This window comes from Xenopus laevis, chromosome 5S, assembly GCF_017654675.1.
Source record: "Xenopus laevis strain J_2021 chromosome 5S, Xenopus_laevis_v10.1, whole genome shotgun sequence".
NCBI classification, from domain to species: domain Eukaryota; kingdom Metazoa; phylum Chordata; class Amphibia; order Anura; family Pipidae; genus Xenopus; species Xenopus laevis.
In genome coordinates, this window is record NC_054380.1 from 40,276,565 (window position 1) to 40,291,306 (window position 14,742).

At 38.8% G+C, this 14,742-nt stretch overlaps 1 pseudogene; it reads right to left on the reverse strand.

Annotated features, from left to right (window-relative positions):
- Window positions 1-1,246: 1,246 nt before the first annotated feature.
- Window positions 1,247-14,742, reverse strand: part of LOC108717833 — a 28,322-nt pseudogene continuing 14,826 nt past the window's right edge.

The window sequence follows — 14,742 nt, forward strand, 5'->3', positions numbered from 1 at the left end:
TAATTAAATGTCATAGTGCAAAAAAAACATATTTGTTATGAGGCTAATTTACAAAGTGGGGAAAAACATGTGATTGATTTTCCATATTTTTCTCCACAATGCAAGACAATACAGGTGCTCACTGTTACAATGTGCAAAAAGGTGTAAATTTACTTCTGCTCTGGGGGATTCAAAGTACAGGGCTCCCTTGTACCTTTGTGCCTCGCACAACTATGCCCTGTTCCTCTGTGCCCTGTGACTCTCAATTATGTGCTCTGTGCCTCTCACCTCTGTCCCAGTGCCTCTTAAAGGAGAAGGAAAGGTTAAAACTAAGTAAGCCTTAACAGAAAGGTCCACCTAAATATACCAGTAAACCCTCAAAGTAATGCTGCTCTGAGCCCCCTGTCAAAAGAAACACTGCATTTCTTTCCTTCTATAGTGTACACATGGGCTTCTGTATCAGACTTCCTGCCTTCATCTTAAACCTCATTGCCCTGGGCAAGAGCATGCTCAGTTTGCTCCTCTCCCCCGCCCCCTCCCTTCTCTACTGTAATCTGAGCCCAGAGCAGGGAGAGACTCAGGCAGGAAGTGATGTCACACCACATTAATACTGCAGCTGCTATCCTAAACAAACATCTTAAACCTCATTGCCCTGGGCAAGAGCATGCTCAGTTTGCTCCTCTCCCCCGCCCCCTCCCTTCTCTACTGTAATCTGAGCCCAGAGCAGGGAGAGACTCAGGCAGGAAGTGATGTCACACCACATTAATACTGCAGCTGCTATCCTAAACAAACAGAGAGTTTCTAGAGCTTTTTACTCAGGTATGGTAAAACATTCTACAGAATAAATATAGCATTCTAGCTTGCACTATTGCAGCTAATCTTTTGCCAAAAAAAATTCCTCCGTAGCTTTCCTTCTCCTTTAAAGGAACAGTTCAGTGTAAAAATAAAAACTGGGCAAAATAAAAAAAAGTTTCTAATATAGTTAGTTAGCCAAAAATGTAATCTATAAAGGCTGGAGTGACTGGATGTATGAGTTAGTCAGTGACTTTAAGGGGGGCCACATGGGAAATAAATGTTCAGTGAGTTTGCAATTGATCCTTAGCATTCAGCTCAGATTCGAAAGCAATAGATATGACCCATGTGGCCCCCCTTCAAGGCAGTAACCAATCAGTGAAAACCAAGAGAGCTGCAAAGCAGGAAGTAGTGTTCTGTCTATTATGACATCCAGTCACTCCAGCCTTTATAGATTACATTTTTGGCTAACTATATTGAAAACATTTTTTATTTTGTACAGGCAATTTATCCAGTTTTTATTTTTATACTGAACAATCCCTTTAATTCTGTGTCCTGCGCCTCTTACCTCTGTGCTTCTCAATTCTGTACCCTGTGCCTAGCACCTCTGTGCCCTGGACCCACTAACAGTATCTGATCTGACAGAATGGTTACATAGTATTAAAACTCATTTAAGAAACTTTACCTGTTTTTCCCTTTTAACAACTTCTTCCAGAGTTCTTTTAAGTGTCTTCAACTCACTGGTGACAACCTCGAGCAAATTTGCAGCTCTCTCTTTTTCCTCCTGAGCCTCTCACTCAGTGAACTCCAGCTCTGATTTTACAGAAACCAGTTTCTTCTGAGTCTTCCCTTTTGCCTTCTCTAACTGATCTAGGGAATTATTTAACTCCCCAATTGTTTAGTGTCTGAAAGCCTAGCTTTTAGTTCAGTGTTGGAATCTATAGCAACATTCAGTCCCTTCTGCAGTCTATCCACCTTCTTCTGTAAGCGTCTCACTGTCAGGTTAGCTTCATCCCTCTCTACAGCCAGCGCCATCCTCACTTGCTTTTCTTCTTCCAGCTGGGCTATTTTTTTCCTTAAAAGCTCCATATGATGTTCTTTGCTGTCAAGTGTCTCCTTCTGTTCCTTTAACTTTGTTGGAAGACAGGAAATGAAGTTTAGAGGAAATCGCATTTAGCATCCCAAATTTTTTCCAAAATATATTATCTATATCAAAAGCAGAAATGATATGCGTCATTATGCAAACCTTAAAAGAAGCAGTTTGTATAAAGAACCAATAGATATATAGTGAATAAAGTACCCCCTCTTGTAAAATATAAGGATATTATAAGTTACCGAGGAGTTTCATGACCATATAAAAACATATAAATGTCATAGTGCAAAAAAAACATATTTGTTATGAGGCTAATTTACAAAGGCCGAATGTTTTTATACAGGTCATGGAACTCCGAGGTAACTTCTAATATCCTCATATTTTGCAACTGGGGGTACTTTATTATTTATTATAATACACAAATTTCAGTGACTCATGTGACAAAAATGACATCAGAACTCACCGTTTATAACTGATGACATCAGAACTCACCGTTTATAAGGATATCATTTACAAGATATTCATGGCTTTTGTGTATTATAATTGAATATGAATAGGAGAGGGCCCGTATAGAAAGATAAGTGAAAATTAGTAACAATAACAACATACTCTTTTTGAAAAACAAAAAGAGGGACAAAAAGTTGAGCCATGCATAGCTCGGTATATTTTTTTACCCAGTCCATTTTATAGCCACATCCCCTAATTACCATGTCCATTTTACACAATTTGTCAGGTTATAAAAGTTTGAACACATTTTGGAGAATGTTAGTGCAATGTTTTATGTTACATATGTGTCTCTTATCTAAGCTTATCTTAAATAGTTACAATTGTATCTTTGCTGATCGTAAATTGTTACAAATGTATCTAAGAGCAGGCCTTTAGTGTTCTGGGCTCTCTGCCAAAAAGCCTCTTTAACTTTGTATCTTTTTCTGGTGTCAGTGCAGGAGATCAAAGAGAAACTCAGGACATTTCAGTAAGAAACCCCAGGACTGTGGGCTAAGCTGTCAAAATCGGGACTGTCCCGCCCCGCAGAAAACGGGACAGATGTAACAATAGAACTGTACTGTACAGAGAAATATTTTTTTGGTAGCTGGGGCAGTGAACCCTATTTGAAAGCTGTAATGAAACAGTAGAGGAAGGCAAATAAAAGAAAAAATGTTTTTTTCTTTTTTTACTTAAAATGATAGGATACTATATAAAATACTAATTTACTAAATTAGATGCACAAGTGCAGTCTAATACAAGTAAAGCTGGCATACACAGACTAATATAAGTTGGCAGCTTATTGGCCAGTGTATGGTGCCCTTGGGGCAGGGTGGGGGGACTGCCCAAACTATATCTGCCTGAAAATTGTCCAGTTAATGTATCAGACAGGTATGAAAATAGCAACTATTGGATCAGCTTCATTTGTCCAGTGGCAGAACTAGCGATAAGCAGATTCCACAACCATAGAGGGGATCCTGCGACAGAAGAAGCTCGGAAATGATCCCTGTTATCTATTGACTAAGCTCCCTGTCCCAATCACCCATGATACCCGTTTTGGTTGCCATTGATCCCTTTTTCAGACCCCTGCCATTTCATTCTAGCACTGGAACACGGGCGATATAACATGATATTGGGGCCTGTGGATAAGGGTGGCAGGGGACTCTTTGTCTCATTGTTAAGCCACTTGTTTGTGACTTCTTGTTTAGCCACTTTTAGATTAGGTGTTACTACTACACTGGTGCTGACACCAGTCCTCTGCTTTCAAGTGCATTGGGTGGACTATAGAAATGAACACATGCACTATAAAATGCAAGTCATTTTCTCCTTATTTGTGTACATATGTTTGATGGAAGAGAGCTACAGATTGATTGAGTTACAAGAGCAGCAATACCTGTAACATAAAGCTATCTGTTTAGAATAAATACTGTATTACATGCAAGAACTTGAAAATACATTTCAGCAATTCTATATTCCTTCTATTAAAATACACATTAGGGGTGAAAATTGTAATTTGAATGAATATGTTTTCTCTTTATACCATTACTCTGATTTGGATATTTTTCTAATACAAATCTCTGTATAACAGCAGTAGCTCATGTAAAGAACTGCTAACAGATGGCAGATGGCGGTAAGCGATGGGACAATCTGCAAACTATGGCATCCAGCTTTTCAAAATGAAATTAATTAAGTCTCAGGCCAAGTAATAACGTTCTGCCTTAATTAATATATATAGTGATTATTTTAAAGCAATTCAACTCAAATGCACGTTGCATAACAGCACTGCTCTTAGCAAAGATAAAAATCATGAAAAATGCTATTGAGAAACGGGTAATATCTACTAGCATATAAAGTGATCCAGCCAAAACTATTTCCTGATCAGCTAAATGAGTAGGTACGTAGTAGCATAGCTTTACCCGCATTTGGTGGCTTTTTATGTGTTACACTGCAAAGAAATACATGATTTAATTGTCCCTATTCTATTCTATAGTGATAGTACCCACAGCACTGAACTGCAGAATATAAACAAGGTACTGCAAGTAGAGTCTTACTATCATTTGGTGGTTCAGTGCCATGGGAATAGGCAAAACAGAAAACAATGGGCTCAGTTAAGAGAACATGAACACCAAAAAATGAAAGTGTTTTAAAGGAATGACAATATACTGTAGTGTTGCCCTGCACTGGTAAAACGGGTGTGTTTACTTCAGAACTATAGTTTATAGAAACAAGCTGCTGTGTAGTCATGGGGTCAGCCATTCAAGCACAGGACACATAGTTGATAACAGATAAGTTCTGATTAAATGCTAAAGAGCTTATCTGTTATCTGCCGTGTATCCTGTGCCTTTTCTCCTTTTTCAGCTTTCAATGGCTGCCCCCATGGCTACATAGCATTCTATTTATATAAACTATAGTTGTGTTTCTGAACACTGGTTTTACCAGGGCAGCACAACAGGACATTATATTTTTATTACTTTAGGACACTTTCATTTTTTGATGTTACTATTCCTTTAACCCTTGTGATGGAATGCATAAAAACACACGGGTGTGTATGAGCCTTTATTGTGATTGGTTGCAACGCATGCATAAATTGCTGCATCCACTGCTCATCTGTCACTATGTAAAGTGCTAGGCTAGCTACTGCTGTACTTTGGGTTATCAGCATTTTCCCCAGTAACATGGGGAGTTGTGGGAACAACATTAGAAAGCTTATCTGGCACTTGTCTAAATGTGCCACTTATGTGGAAATTACTACTATCCACAGAGGGCAGGAAAAAATGTAATAGACCTAACACATATACGTCTGTGGCATCTGAATATTAAACAACAGAATCAAGCAACAAGTCTCAGAAAAAAAATGCAATATAGGAGTTGGCCCTTTTAAGCCATAACCCTATTCAATAATTGTGTGTTATTCCTGAGAAATGTACCTCTCAGAACATCACAATGACTCCAGTCATAGGGTCTATTTCTTTTTTTACCTTTACACAACTCAATGGTTTGCAGCAATGCAATTGCATAATTATGAAGTGCCCAAATAATTCTGCCAAAGTCAGGATAGCTGCCAATGCCAAACTGGAAATTTGACCAGGCTTGAGTTTATGACCGGATTCCAGTGATATTTTGGTTGAAGTGAGGGTCAAAGTTATGTGCACTAAGTAAAAATTGTCACAGACAATGTCAATGCGATGATAAATCAGTCAAAACTGTGACTTTTTATAAACATGTGCCATGAACCCTGACATTTTACATTAATGTCAAAAATAAATAGTATAGTCATGATATCAATGAAAAAACAAAGTTGGACCGCTCCAGCCTCAGCATTGTAGGCATTGTATAGCTACCTGCCAAATAAAGCCTTGTCCAGATGTGCCATCCATTTCGTTGAGTTTGTTGTATTGTCATGATATGTATAAACAACGTACAGATTGTAACATTGACAAAACCACACTAGTGTTCAGTTCAATACAGATTTGATTGACTGTAAGCCATGAGCCCGGGTCTTGTTTTCAATGATAGCATTAGCTTCCAGTTTTACCAGTTGGTCAGCATGGCCAAGGATGGCTTCCAGGCGCATGTCAAAGCCTATGTCAGTGGCAACTCTTTCCACTTTCATTTTCTCTGACCGCTGCTCCAAGAACTTAATGTACTTAAACAGAAAAACAACAAAGATGCTAAGAACAATAATGATAGAAAAAGTGAATTAATAATTTTATGTATTTCTAGTTGTGATCTTCTTGCTTACAGTGGCCCTTTAATTTTGCTTGATTGCCATGATCGCTGGACATGGTTTTTAAAACGATGCTTTAAACAAGTGACACTATAGGGGTAATTTACAAGCAGAACACTGTGTGCAAAGTACAAAAAAGCAGCTGTCTGCCTCTTTTTTGCACTTTGCACACTGCGTGCTGCTGTTGCAGAATGGCTGCATGTGTTTGTATTCTATTTCGGAGCATAGTGAAATGCAGCTAGCCCCTTGAATAGAATGTTGTCTGTGTTAGGCAGTGCTCTATCTAAGAGGGACAGACAGGGAAAGACATGTAGGTGACCCCATCTGACCCCCTAACTTACATGTCAAATGCACAATTTAGGTAGCATGTGGAGGTGCAGGCTGCAATTTGGGGGGCTACTTCCTGATCCGGATTTTAAATTCAGTGTGAGATGCAGAGTGCAGCTTTACACATACACAAAAGCATGTTATGGGTTCAGCCTAGTGCCCCTGATGATCAGTAGATGACCACTTTTAACTTTTCATTTATTATTTCATGCTACTGTTACTTTTACAAAGAGTCAGATCCTTCAGAAATGGCATTGGCCAGTGGAATAACTGCCAGGGATACAGTGAGTTTGACACCCAGGCCTGTGCCCCCCTGGTAGGACCCGCCAGAGACTTGCTCACTAGTCACCCTTATTTATAGTGATATTAAATATGCTGATGTTTAACAAATATATATATACAGTACATTAATCAGGTACTCTCACTCCTACTAAAAAAAACAGAGACCTTACCTTCTGCTTTTCATGACTGAGGTTATCCCTCATTACATCCCCGGACACCAGTTCCCATTCAGATAATTTCAGCCGGCCCCCCAGGTCTTCCAGATACTGCTGCTCTATTTTTCTTGCTCTGCTCATAGCTTCCTGGTGTAATTCTGTCTGGGTTTGCAGTTGTTCGCTAAGCTTGAACACCTTTTCTTTTAACTGGGATATTATCTATAAATAGAACAAAAATATTATATACATTGTAGAGAAAAGTCAAGCCTAGAGCACATTGTGTGGTGAATTCCATCTATTCATGTGGTTCCAGAACCTGGGCTGGTGTAGACTAAAGAAGGGTGTTTTATTTGGAAAAGGGACCTGTGCGAGGAACTGTGCAGTGGAATCATGATAGGGCAGAAATACTTATATTTGAAAGCTTCTGATGTTACACATAATAAAACATCAGTGAAACTCTCCCCTCCTCCAGCCTCTCCTGAATATTCCTTGATCACTAAAATTTTTCTCTAAGTGCTTAGTGTTCTGTGACTGCAAACTTCACTGGAATTGAATAGACTGGTGGCAGGATCAAAGTTTCAGCCTCAGACTATCCAATCTTCCGCTCTACTGAACATTGGGACACATAGTACATTGACCAAGCACTAGGTACAAACACTAGCACACATTAAGGTCAGCAGATGATGTAGCACCTTTGTGGTATAATTGTGCTCAGATGCTGGGATGGGCAGAAAGATAAATCACATGCCCTTTCATTCAGCTGATGTCATTCTCTGAACTGTGCCTGCACTCTAACCAAGGGGAACGAAAGCAATTAAGGGAAGTGTATAAGGAGGAACACTCAACAAAAGGAAAATACGGGAAGTGTGGAAGAGAAATAGGAGGAGGTTTGGAGACAGGGAACTCATATTCAAGCTTAAAAGAAAGGGAAAGAGGGGAGAAAGCCTATGAAGGAAGGTTTAAGATATCTAAAGGGTGGAGAATATGAAGAATATGAAGAAAAGGGTTGTGGGGTAGGGAGAAGATAAGAGAATGGTGTACAGGTAAAGTTGGAAAGGGTAAAAGAAGAGGACAACAAGACAAAGCAAGAAGAGAAGCATACTAAAAGAAGGAGAAGAGCAGAACAAAACAAGGATAGTAGCATAGTAGAAGTAGGGGAAGAAGTATGAAGACATGAGAGGGGATGGGGAGAATTGATAACTTGTAGAAAAAAAGAAAAGGGAGGAAGAAAATGTTGTATGGGAGAATATAATTCTATTATAGGGTGTATATATATATATATACATATATATACATATATATATATATATATATATATATATACATACATATATATATATATATATATATATATATATATATATATATATATATATATATATATATATATATATATATATATATATATATATATATATATATATATATATAGGGTTTCTACTTTTTCTAGAAAAAATACTTGCCTTGTTAATCCCTATAAATATCAAGTATAATTTTACCCACCAGACCAATATTGCTATATAAACTGGATATATATGTTATTGCTGCCAGCTAGGCCTAAAGACTGAATTACAATATCAGTATCAAAATACCTGATCAAGAGTCATTTTTTACCCACTTTAACTTAGAGCAAAGTTAAGAGCTTGCAACAATATTTGTTATGAGGCAAGGAATTATATGTCCAAAGGTTGTTTTGTCCTTGTATGTATGGCAGGTATAGCAGATAGAAGCGGCAAGCTGCTTTATATAATGTACCATATTGTCTCCTTCTTACCTACATTGTTCTCAGAATGATGGCATGTATGCCGATGTAACCCATGCTCTACTGAAGAATATCTATAAGTGCCTTTTCCATTTAGAAGCACAATAGTTACCAATATTGTAACACATGTTACATAATGTAAGGGCTGAAACAACTTCGATAGCACTTAGAATTACCTAGTGATTATAGGATACGGAGTGCTGGATTTTTAGAAGGCAGGCTAAAAAAAACCAACAAAATATCTGCAAAAATTATCACTGTCCTAGCAAATTCAGAATACTATCAACTAACAGGTATAGGAATCTGAAAGACAATATCAGTTAGGTTTCAGCATTAAGAAAACAAATTCATAACTGATAGATACATACAAGACTGACATCTACTGGACAGAAAAAGAAATGTACTCTGAATTAAGGTAAAGAGGTAGGCAGGATTCAAGATCCATTTTAACATATAGTACCTACATTTTCTAAAGTTTATACTAAACCAAATTAGCAAATTAGCAAATTAGCTTCTGCACCATGCCATATAAGAATAGAACTGTAGTGGTGTGCATCTGAATCAAGAATCATTGTAAATATTTTAATGAGGGAAAGAACCCATCAAGATAATTCCGTTAGCATGCACCATTCCACTATAGTGTAAGCCGAATTCTGCTATACTGAGAATACTAAAACGTAATCTTTAATAAAAAAATTTAAATGAATTTAGGCATCTTAGACAACATACTTGCAGAGATCCCACAACAGGGAAGCTGAGTATACTTGTGATGCCATTCAAAAAAGCCAAAAGCAAGTTTCTGGTTGCCACAAAGCCCTATTGTGTATGTAAAAAATAAAACTAGCAGGTTATTGGTTCTAACCCGGTTCTACTGATTCTTTCCCCATTAACCTTTACTCTGTTCCCCAGTGTTCCAACCTGCTCTTCTCTCCTGATAATCTGCCAAACCAGCATTAGTAAATACTTTTAGCTCTTCAATAGCTGTACTATGCATATTTTTATGCTGTTTGGAATTTTGTTGCAGAATTTATCATCCATGTACAACTGTTTAATGCATTTTAATTATTATTAGATTGGGGAAACAGCAGCCAGCTTTTGTGTTTTGTGACACTTTGCTTCTGTGGCATAACTAGATGTTACTTGGTTCCACAGCAAATTTAATTTAGGGCTCCAAAATATTGGCAAGTTGACCTATTCTACCAATATATTAAAATTGTTCCCTAATTAGGGCCTCACTGAGCCCTCTATACTCCTGGGTCTGGGTCTGCTTCCTCTGTATTTATACCTCTGCTTTGCTTAAAGGGATCCTGTCATTGGAAAACATGTTTTTTTCAAAACACATCAGTTAAAGGACAAGGAAAGGCAAAACAATAAAATCCCATTTTTACATTCTTTAATGAAAAATAAACCTTTCTCCAATATACTTTAATTAAAAAATGTGTACAGTTTTTATAAGAAACCTGACTGTATGCAGTGAAATTCTCCTTTCATTTACTGCTGTGGATAGTAATTGTCAGACGGTCCCTAACTGCTGAGCAGGGAAACAATCATACTTACGAACAGCAGGGGGAGCCCCCGCCTTACTTCCCAGCCATGTAGAACTCAAGCAGCTTTGTTTATGACGATCCCTAAGCAGCCCAGACCACACTGAGCATGTGCAGGGTCAGGGTCAGGCCAAGATGTTTAACAAAGTTACAATATGACAGCCGATAACTTTGAAAGAATAAATTATTTGTTTGATTAGGCTTGTGGTGCAGTAAGTTCCTGTTTATATTTAGTATACAAAATACAGCATTTCTAGCCTTATTCTATTTTAGACTTTCCTTGTCCTTTAATAGTGCTACTCCATCAGAATTCTGCACTGAAATCCATTTCTCAAAAGAGCAAACAGATTTTTGATATATTCAATTTTGAAATCTGACATGGGGCTAGACATTTTGTCAATTTCCCAGCTGCCCCCAGTCATGTGACTTGTGCCTATACTTTAGGAGAGAATGTGTCTCAGTGAGACATGGGTTTTTACTATTGAGTGTTGTTCTTAGATCTACCAGGGAGCTGTTACATTGTGTTAGGCAGGGCCGGCCTTAGGCCAATTGGACCAATTGGGCCCAATTGGGCCCCGCACCTCTGGGGGGCCCCGCACCACAGGGCAGCACAGATAATATTTCCCTCAGCACATGATGCTGCCTGGCCTGCCCCGAACTTTGAGAGTCCAGCCCATCCCCAAATCCATAGGTCTAGCCTGCCCCCAACTCTCATAGGCCCAGCTTTCCTCCAACCTTGATAGGCCCTGCCTGCCCCCAATCCAACCAAGCCTGCTCCCAAGCTGAATCGGCCCAGCCCCAAACTAATTGGCCCAGTCCACTCTCCTATTTCCTCCCTCTCTCTCTTACCCTGTGTGCCCCTATTATGTTACCTTGTCTGCCCCTTTCCTTTCTATTTTGTGCCTGTATGCCCTTATTTTCCTAAATACTTGGTGTGTCAGTAGCCAGCAACACTTTGTCTAGGGGCCCCGCCAACATGGTCCCAATTGGGCCCCACATTTGATAGGACCAGCCCTGGTGTTAGGGAATTTTCTTTATTAAATTCAATATAATACAAATAAACAAACACAGAGATAATCAGAACATTATATCATCAGAATGAAAACATCAAAAGGAGTTATTAACATTTTCCCATAATCTAAGATTTCCCTTATAGATTTTAACCTCTTGTGCCTTAATAACGAGGATTTCCCTTAACACCGCATTGACCGTATATTCAATAGAATCAACATCTTGACCTGTTGATTTCTTACAACATAAATGCCATAAATAATACCGGATTATTGCAATTATGATATACAGTGTTTCCTTATTACACAGACAGTCCCGGATCAGTATCCCGTATGCAGCTTCAGAGAAACATAAATTACTCAAAAAACCAAATCCCAGTTTTTTACTGACTTGATCATAAAAGGTTTTTGTTATTGGACATTCTACCAAAAAATGCTCCTGAGTCTCAGCCTCCCCGCAGTTCCATGGGCAGTTCCTATCCACCACATTCAGGTAACTGAGATTGCCTTTAACAAAAAGCTTACCCTGAAAAGCCAACCAAGAAATATCAAATAATTTTTTAGGTAGCCTTTTACTATTCAGATACTTTATACTTTCTTGTTCAGTGGCACCGAGGCAGTCTCTCAGGACAATGGGGGAACAAAAATTAGTCTTTAGCACTTCATTATAAAGGGTCTTTCTAGGGGTCAGATTCAACGCTCTAGGGCTAATACCCCACTTTCTCAGCATTTTCAGAGCCAACGCCAAATACAATGGGAGAGAACCACCACGAACCCAAACCTCCTTCACTCGTCCTCCCTGCAACCATTCCTTAGTAAAGGGGAATATCCAAGATTTTACACTGTTTTCCCACAGAGACATATTGTTTTTAGATAAAACCTCCAAATTAAACTTAAGAAAAATGATACCAAAGAACAAAATGGGACATATCATAGCCAGACCCCCTTCCTCCCTTGGCAAGAATGTTATCCCTCTCATCACAGGATTCAGCCTATTTCCCCAAAGCATTTGAAAGAAGAGGCTGTACATCCGGGCATACAAGGTTTCTGGTAAAGGAAACACATATGAAATGTAAAGAAAAATCTGAATCAATAGAGTCTTTTTAACAGCAATTCTTTCTTTATAAGTCAGTCTCCAGGATTTCCATCTCTGAACCTTTGACATGGCAGTTACCAGTTTTTCTTCCCAATTAACCTGCGCGTTATCACCTGTTCCAAATTTGATACCTAATATATTAACCTGGGAAGAGGCTACAGGAAAATCCCCACACTTAAAAACAGGTTCAGTCTCCAAAACCCAAAAAGCTTCTGATTTGGCTCGTTTGATGCAAGAACCAGAGGCCCTTGAATATTCTTTGATGTGCCTATCCACAGCCTCAAATTTATCTGAATTAGAAATGACAATAGTCACATCGTCCGCATAGGCGACTAATCTTCTGGGCTGACAGTCAGAGACAACGATACCCTCCAATCCACATTCCTGCAATGATCTTAAAAAAGGGTCTATTGCAAAACTATACAAGAGTGGGCTTAAAGGGCACCCCTGCCTTACACCTGACTCAACTTCAAAATTTTCCCCTATCCAGCCATTGATCAACGGAAAACTTTTTGCCCCTGCATAGAGTTTTCTTAACCAAATTACAAACTGTTGGGGAATACCATACCTTGTCAAAGTAGCCCATAAGTACTCTTGGTCAATGTTGTCAAAAGCTTTGGCCTGATCTAATAACAGCAGAAACTACCCATGGCCATGAGTCTTACACCTCTCCAGAATTTCCCTTATTGTTAACAAAGCTCCAAAAATATTCCGCCCTTTAACCGTGCAGTACTGAAAGGGAACCAGAAGTGTCTCAGAAAGCTTAGAGAGTCTGGAAAAAAGAATCTTTGCTAGAAGTTTTCTGTCAGTATTTAACAAAGCAATTGGCCTCCAGTTTTCTACCTGTCTCGGATCTTTCCCTTTTGATAACAGGATTAAGGAAGAAACCCTCATAGAGAAAGGAAGCCCCCCACCTTGTAAACAGTCATTGAACACCTCCACCAACACAGGCACCAATAGATCCCTGAAAGTTATATAGAACTCAGCAGTTAACCCATCTGGTCCTGGAGCTTTCTTTTTCCTTAGCTGCTGTATAGCTTCCACCACCTCTTCATCTGTAATATCTGCTGTCAGGAAGGAAAAGTCTACATTACCAATGTCGGGCCCAGGGGTCTTTTCCAAAAAAATGTTTTATTTCCTCCCTCTGCAAAGCTTTTGTTTTAAACAAAGCAGCATAGTAATCCCTCACCACCTTTAGGATACCTTCCTTTGTCTCAGCTAAATTACCATCATTATTAAAAAGGCCACTGATCATCTTTTTACTAACGGATTCCTTAAAGTTCTGAAAAGGATCTGGAAAAGCAGATTTCCCATAATCCCTCTCTAACACCAACGATCTGAATCGACTGTACTGGCACTGTTTCATTAAAAACTTGAGTTGGGTAATTTCCTCCCCATCCGCCCCTACTGATATACAAGCTTCCAGTTTCTTTCTTAAACACTGATACTTTTTGTTATTATAACGCACCCGTTTAAAGGACTCATTTTTGAAAAATACACGTAACTCCACCTTAGCTCCCACCACTGGGAAATAGAATCAAAAAAATCCACCTTTGACATCTGACACTGAAAAAAATCTTTAAAAAGAATTTGAACTTCTTCATCTTCCAACAAACTCCCATTAAGTCTCCATATTCCTTTTCCCCTCCTAAACCCTTCTAATCCCCCAAAAGCACAGGATACCCTTAAATGGTTAGAATATTCAACTGCTTCCTCCTTAACATCAGAGAATGACTCCCCCTTTTTTATTAAAATCATGTCTAACCTACTGCTGCAGTCAGCACAGAAATATGTATGTTTCCCCACACGTCCCCCCCAGGTACCAATATCAACCATACCTGCCTGACTCAGAATATTGTCAAAAAACTGACCCTCATATTTGTTAAACCTCCCAGTTCTGTCTTTAGCACGGAGGACTTGATTAAAATCACCTGCTAGAATAACTGGGATGAAAGTGCACAAAAACTGCCTAACTTCAGACAATAAGGCTCTTCTTTCAGATATTCTCTGGGGGTCATATATATTTATTAGCCTTACCAAAACCCCTTCAATCTTAACATCAATCATTAGACATCTGCCTATTTGTATTTCTACCAGACGAAATACCTCCAAAATCTTAATACCCTTAAAAAGGATGGCAACTCCTCCTGCTGAGTCTTCTGCTATAGACCATAGAGAGCAGCCATATTGCCAGTCCCTCTTTGCTCTAAAAATCTCAACTGTCTTTGTGAGCCGTGTTTCCTGAAGGAAGATAACATTAGCCCCCGAATACTTCAGACTTCGTATGCAACAAAATGAGCCTTATCTGATTTTATACTACACACATTTGATGTTAAAAATTTAAAGGAAAAATCTGGCATGGTATTACTTTTTACCTCCCCCATTCTCCTCCTCAATAGAACCTCTTTTCTTAACCTGAAATCTGGGCTGCCCATCTTCTTCATCCCAGTCAGTCACCTCATCTTTCTCCATTGATTCCCACTCTTCCTCAT